This window comes from Lynx rufus, unplaced genomic scaffold, assembly GCF_022079265.1.
Source record: "Lynx rufus isolate CCGP_SWC_20201006 ecotype Redwood Valley unplaced genomic scaffold, mLynRuf1.p SCAF_6, whole genome shotgun sequence".
Classification (NCBI taxonomy): domain Eukaryota; kingdom Metazoa; phylum Chordata; class Mammalia; order Carnivora; family Felidae; genus Lynx; species Lynx rufus.
Window position 1 is genome coordinate 75,489,703 of NW_025814878.1, and position 7,073 is coordinate 75,496,775.

The window sequence follows — 7,073 nt, forward strand, 5'->3', positions numbered from 1 at the left end:
GGTATTCAGTATCATTCCCTATTACCACAAAGTTTTCAGAATTACCACGCCCTTTCTTTGACCATAGATTAATATATTTACAATTTTAATAAGATCCAGGCTGAAGAGGCAGTCAAATCAGCACCAATCTCCCTGTCCTGTTTGGTGAGGGAATTTTTTTTTTTTTGTAGTGGAAAGAGTATGGGGTGTTTAAATAGCACATCCTACAAATATGTTTGCAAACTTAATAGATAAACCTTTATTAACTAGTCAGGTAGAGAAAGGCTGTTCTCACTGGTGCTTTGCATGGAGAAAAATGAAAAGTGATCTTTAGTAGCTCCAAACTCCTCAACCCCAAGACATAGCAAGACTCCTGGGGTTCTCTTTGTGGAGATGTGCACTTGGGAAACCACCCAGGTTTTCGTAACAGATTTCAAATGGAAGAACCATTCACTATTTTCCTGACATGACTGCTTATAATTTTGTAAGCAAACATAGTAAGTGGTATTTCTGTTTGCCTCCTATATATTTAAAATTTTTTTTAACGTTTATTTATTTTTGAGACAGAGAGAGACACAGCATGAGTGGGGGAGGGTCAGAGAGAGAGGGAGACACAGAATCTGAAACAGGCTCCAGGCTCTGAGCTGTCAGCACAGAGCCCTAGGCGGGGTGGAACTCCCGGACCGCGAGATCATGACATGAGCCGAAGTTAGATGCTTAACCGACTGAGCCACCCAGGCGCCCCTGCCTCCTATATGTTTTATTAGCAAAAAAATATTACAGCACAAAGTTTCTTCTATTTTAATGTTTATTTTAAATGTTTAAATGTTTTCTTTTATTTTAAATGTTTGAGTGAGAGACAGTGCGAGTAGGGGAGGGACAGAGAGAGAGGGAGACACAGAATCTGAAGCAGGCTCCATTCTCCGAACTATCAGTAGAGAGCCTGACGCGGGACTTAAACTTATGAACTGTGAGATCATGACCTGAACCAAAGTTGGACGCTTAACGGACTGAGCCACCCAGGTGCTCCACACAATCAAAGTTTCTAATTATATACTCCAAGAACTTCATTAATGTTCAGGATACTTTGGAATTCCAATTCTACTAAATTTGGGAAATCTTTCAATTTCTCTCAGGAGCATTGTTTTGTCCTTGGATTAAATAGTAATGTATGTTTGACTTTTAATTTTTGGTTGTAAGTTAAAAAAAAAAACTTCAACAATTTTTGATATGAGCTAAACAGATCCAGAAGTGGGAGTTGGCATAAGATTCAGGGTGCCACTCTTCCTGTCTGAATTTATAAGTAAGAAGCAATTATTCTGCTGAAAGAGAGATTTTACGGGTAACATCAAAGGATGACATCAGGTCCAATTTGCAATAACATTCCTAGATAATGAAAGCAGACGGTTAGTTTTTGGAATGTAAAGAAATCTAGATATGGATTTCTTCTGGGAATGATGTAACATTTGACATATAAGACTCTGGTATCTTATGATCAGTAAATAATGGATTTGAGCTTGTCAGCATGTCCCCTATCTGGAAGAGGTCACGGCAATGAAAGTGGAGTCTCTCAAAATGGAGGAGAAATGTTATGCAGAGCAGAATGGGTATTTTTAGCATTGGTTTTCTACAGCAAGAAAAGCATATAACTTGTAAGCCCTTGGTAATTCCTATGCTGGGATAAACCAAACAAAAGCTTATGACTGAATAAAAATGAGACTGTGATAGAAGAAAGAAAAAAATAGAATTGCCCCAGACTAATTAATTACAAAGAGGAAAAAGTCAGTCCTTTTGGAATTTTTAAATATAATTAAGAGACAGAATACATATTAGCTATTTTGAGTTGACAACTAAAATTTGGCAACTAAATTTAAAGCTGGCAACTGAAAAAATATGTACAAATCTTTGACACTCAATCAAATATTAATGAAATATACAATAAATGCTATTTACATGCTATATTTGGACATAAATGTTAAAAAATTTAAATGCCAAGGCTTATGGTTAAAATGAGAGGCTTCTGATATTTGGATAAAATAATTATAATATCAAAAATTCGAATCAAATTTGTAAAGAAAGGTGCCAATTCCTGCCTGTAAACTCACATCTAAAAATGATGGGGCCAAGAAGGATGTGGCATGATATATTCAAAGAACTGAAAGGGAAAATCTATAGCCAAGAATACCCTTTCTGGTAAGGCTATCGCTTAGAATAGGAGAGGTAAGAGAATTTCTCAGACAAAAACTAAAGGAGTTCATGACCACTAAACCAGCCCTATAAGAAATATTAAAAGGGACTCTTTGAGTGGAAAAAGACCATAAGTGATAGCATTAAAATAAAAAAACACAAAAGCAGTAAAAGTATTTCCATAAAAATCAAAGGATTCATAAAACAAAAGGATGTGAGATATGACACTATATACCTAAGATGTGTGTGAGAGAGGAGTAAAGAGTAGGTTTAAACTTAAGTGACCATCAACTTAATATAGACTGCTATATGCAGAAGATTTTATATATAAACCTAATGGTAACCACAAACCCCAAACCACTAATAAATATGCAAAGAATAAAGAGAAAGGAACCTAAGCATATCACTAAAGAAAGCTAACAAACCATGAAAGAGAGCAAGAAAAGAATCAGAGAAAATCTATAGAAACAATCACAAAACAAGTAACAAAATGACAAAAATGCATATCTATCAATAATTACTTTGAATGTAAATGAACTAAATGCTCCAGTCAAAAGATATAGGGTGACAGAGTGAATAAAAAAACAAGACCCATCTATACGCTGCCTACAAGAGACTCATTTCAGACCGAAAGCCACCAGCAGATTAAAACTAAGAGGATGGAGAAACATTTATCATGCAAATGGATTCCAAAAGAAAGCTGAGTAGCGATACTTATATTGGACAAAATAGATTTTAAAACAAAAACTATAACAAGAGACAAAGAAGAACACTATATAATCATAAAGGGGACAATCCAATAAGAGGATATAACAACTGTAAATATTGATGCATCCAACTTGGGAGCACCCAAATACATAAAACAGTTAGTAACAAACATAAAGGAAATAATCAATAGTAATTCAATATTAGTAGGGTACTTTTACACCCCATTTACATGCATGGACAGATCATCCAAATAGAAAATCAACAAGGAAACAGCAGCTTTGAATGACACACTGAACCAGATGGATTTAACAGAAATACTCAGAACATTCCATCCTAAAATAACAGAATACACACTTTTTTAAAGTGCACATGGATGTGTCGAGTAAGAGATTGCTACGGCTGAGGTCAGAGAGGTCTTTTCCTGCTTTCTCCTCTAAGGTTTTGATGGTTTCCTGTCTCACATTTAGGTCCTTTATCCATTTTGAATTTATTTTTGTAAATGGTGTGAGAAAGTGGTCTAGTTTCAACCTTCTGCATGTTGCTGTCCAGTTCTCCCAGCACCATTTGTTAAAGAGGCTGTCTTTTTTCCATTGGATGTTCTTTCCTGCTTTGTCAAAGATGAGTTGGCCATATGTTTGTGGGTCTAGTTCTGGGGTTTCTATTCTATTCCATTGGTCTGTGTGTCTGTTTTTGTGCCAATACCATGCTGTCTTGATGATGACAGCTTTGTAGTAGAGGCTAAAGTCTGGAGAAAAAATGAAATATGGCCTTTTGTAGCAACGTGGATGGAACTGGAGAGTGTGATGCTAAGTGAAATAAGCCATACAGAGAAAGACAGATACCATATGGTTTCACTCTTATGTGGATCCTGAGAAACTTAACAGGAACCCATGGGGGAGGGGAAGGAAAAAAAAAAAAAAAAGGACGTTAGAGTGGGAGAGAGCCAAAGCATAAGAGACTGTTAAAAACTGAGAACAGGGGCGCCTGGGTGGCGCAGTCGGTTAAGCGTCCGACTTCAGCCAGGTCACGATCTCGCGGTCCGTGAGTTCGAGCCCCGCGTCAGGCTCTGGGCTGATGGCTCAGAGCCTGGAGCCTGTTTCCGATTCTGTGTCTCCCTCTCTCTCTGCCCCTCCCCCGTTCATGCTCTGTCTCTCTCTGTCCCAAAAATAAATAAACGTTAAAAAAAATTTAAAAAAAAAAACTGAGAACAAACTGAGGGTTGATGGGGGGTGGGAGGGAGGGGCGGGTGGGTAATGGGTATTGAGGAGGGCACCTTTTGGGATGATCACTGGGTGTTGTATGGAAACCAATTTGTCAATAAACTTCATATATTAAAAAAAAAGTGCACATGGAATATTTTCCCAAATAAGTCATATACTAGCCCACAAAACCAGTCTCAACAAATTAAAAAAAGGTTGAAGTCATACCATGCATCTTTTCTGACCACAATACTATGAAACTAGAAATCAACTGCAAGGAAAAGTTTGGAAAGACCACAAATACATGGAGGTTAAATAACATGCTACTAAACAATGAATGGGTCAAGCAAAAAATCAAGGAAGAAATAAAAAATTACATGGAAACAAATGAAAATGAAAATACAATGATCCAAAGTCTTTGGGATACAACAAAAGTGGTTCTAAGAGGGAAGTTATAGCAACACAGGCCTACCTCAAGAAGCAAGAAAAATCTCAACCTAATCCTGTACCTAATGGACCTAGAAAAAGAACAAATAAAACTCAAACCCAGCAAAATGAAGGAAATAATAAAGATTAGAGCATAAATAAATGATATAGAAACTAAACAATGGAACAGATCAGTGAAACCAGGAGCTTGTTCTTGAAAAGATCAACAAAATTGATAAATCTAATCCTCTAACAAGACTCATTATAAAAAAAGAGAGGTGACCCAAATAAACAAAATTATAATGAAAGAGGAATGATAACAACCAACACCACAGAAACACAAACAATTGTACCAGAGTATTATGAAAACCTATATGCCCACACATTGGGCAGCTTAGAAGAAATCGATAAATTCCTGGAAACATATGACCTACCAAAACTGAATCAGGAAGAAATAGAAAATTTGAACAGATCGATTACTAGCAGTGAAATTCAATCAGTAATAAAAAAGCTCCCAAAAAACAAAAGTCCAGGACCAGACAGATTCACAGGTGATTTCTACCAAACATTTAGTTATGAGTTAATACCCATTCTTTTCAAACTATTCCAAAAAATACAAGAGGATGGAAAATTTCCAAATTCATTCTGTGAGGCCAGTATTATTATCCTGATACCAAAACCAGATAAAGACACCACACACACACACACACACACACACACAAGAAAACTACAGGTCAATATCTCTCATGAATATAGATGCAAAAATCCTCAACAAAATATTAGCAAACCGAATTCAATACATTAAAAAAATCATACACCACAATCAAGTGGGATTTATTCCTGGGTTGCAAAGGGTAGTTCAATCAATATTCACAAATCAATCAATGTGATACATTACATTAATAAAACAAAGATAAGACCCATATGATCATTTAAATGATGCACAAAAAGCATTTGACAAATTACAACATTAATGATAAAAACTCTCAACAAAGTAGGTCTAGAGGGACCATACTTAAACATAACAAAGTCCTTGTATGAAAAACCCACAGCCACCATCATACCCAATGGTGAAAAACAGAGACCTTTCCCCTAAAGTCAGGAAGAACACAAGGATGTCCACTCTCACCACTTTTATTCAGTATAGGACTGGAAGCCCTAGCCACAACAATTAGACAACGTAAAGAAATAAAAGACATCTAAATTGGTAAGGAAGAAGTAAAATTTTCACTATTTGCAGATGATATGGTACTATCTTTAGAAAATCCAAAGACTCCCCCCAAAACCTACTAGAACTGAAAAAGGAATTCAGTACAAAAATCGCTACATTCCTATACACTAAAAAGAAGCACCAAAAAGAAATAAAGAAAACAGTCCCATTTACAATTGTACCAAAACCTAAGAAATACCTAGGAATAAAGTTTACCCAAACCCAGAAATAAACCCACAGTTATAGGGTCAATTAATCTTTGACAAAGGAGGAATGAATATACAATGGGGAAAAGATCATTTCTTCAACAAATGGTGCTGGGAAGACTGTACAGCTACATGCAAAAGAATGAAACTGGACCACTTTCTTTCATCATAGACAAAAATAAACTTGAAATGGATTAGAACTAAATATGAGACTTAACACCATAAAAATCCTTGAAGAAATCACAGACAATAATCTCTCTGACATGAGCCATAGCAACATTTTTTTAGATATGCCTCCTGAAGCAAAGGAAATAGAAGCAAAAATAAACTATTTGGACTACATCAAAATAGGAAGTTTCTGCATAGCAAAGGGAACTATCAACAAAACTAAAAGACAACATACTGAATGAGAGATGTTTGTGAATGACATATCTGATAAAGGGTTAGTATCCAAAATATATAGGGAATTTATACAATTCAACATGCAAAAACCCAAGTAATCCAATTGAAAAATGGGCAGAAGTCATGAACAGACATTTCTCCAGAGAAGACTTACAGATGACCAACAGACTCATGAAAAGGTGATCAACATCAGTAATCATCAGGGAAATGCAAACAAAAGTACAATGAGATATCACCTCATGCCTGTCAGAATGACATCAAAACATAAGAAACAACAAGCATTGGCAAGGCTGTAAAGAAAAAAGAACTCTTGTACACTGTTGGTAGGAATGCAAATTGGTGTAGTCATTGTAGAAAACAGTGTGGAGGTTCCTCAAAATATTTAAAATAGAACTACTCTATGATCCAAGTATAGCACTACTGGGTATTTATACACACAAAAAATACAGGAGCACTAATTTAAATGAATACATGTGCCCCTGTTTGTTGCAGCAATATTAGAATAGCCCAAACTATAGAAGAAGCCCAAGTGTCCATTGACTGATGAATGGATAAAAAAGACACACACACACACACACACACACACACACACACACACACAGATGACTATTTGGCCATAAAAAAGAAAGAAATCTTTGCCATTTTCAACAAAATGTAGAGCTAGTATAGTGCTGAGTGAAATAAGTCACTCAGAGAAAGACAAATACCATATGATTTCACTCATGTAGAATTTAAGAAACAAAACAGATTAACATA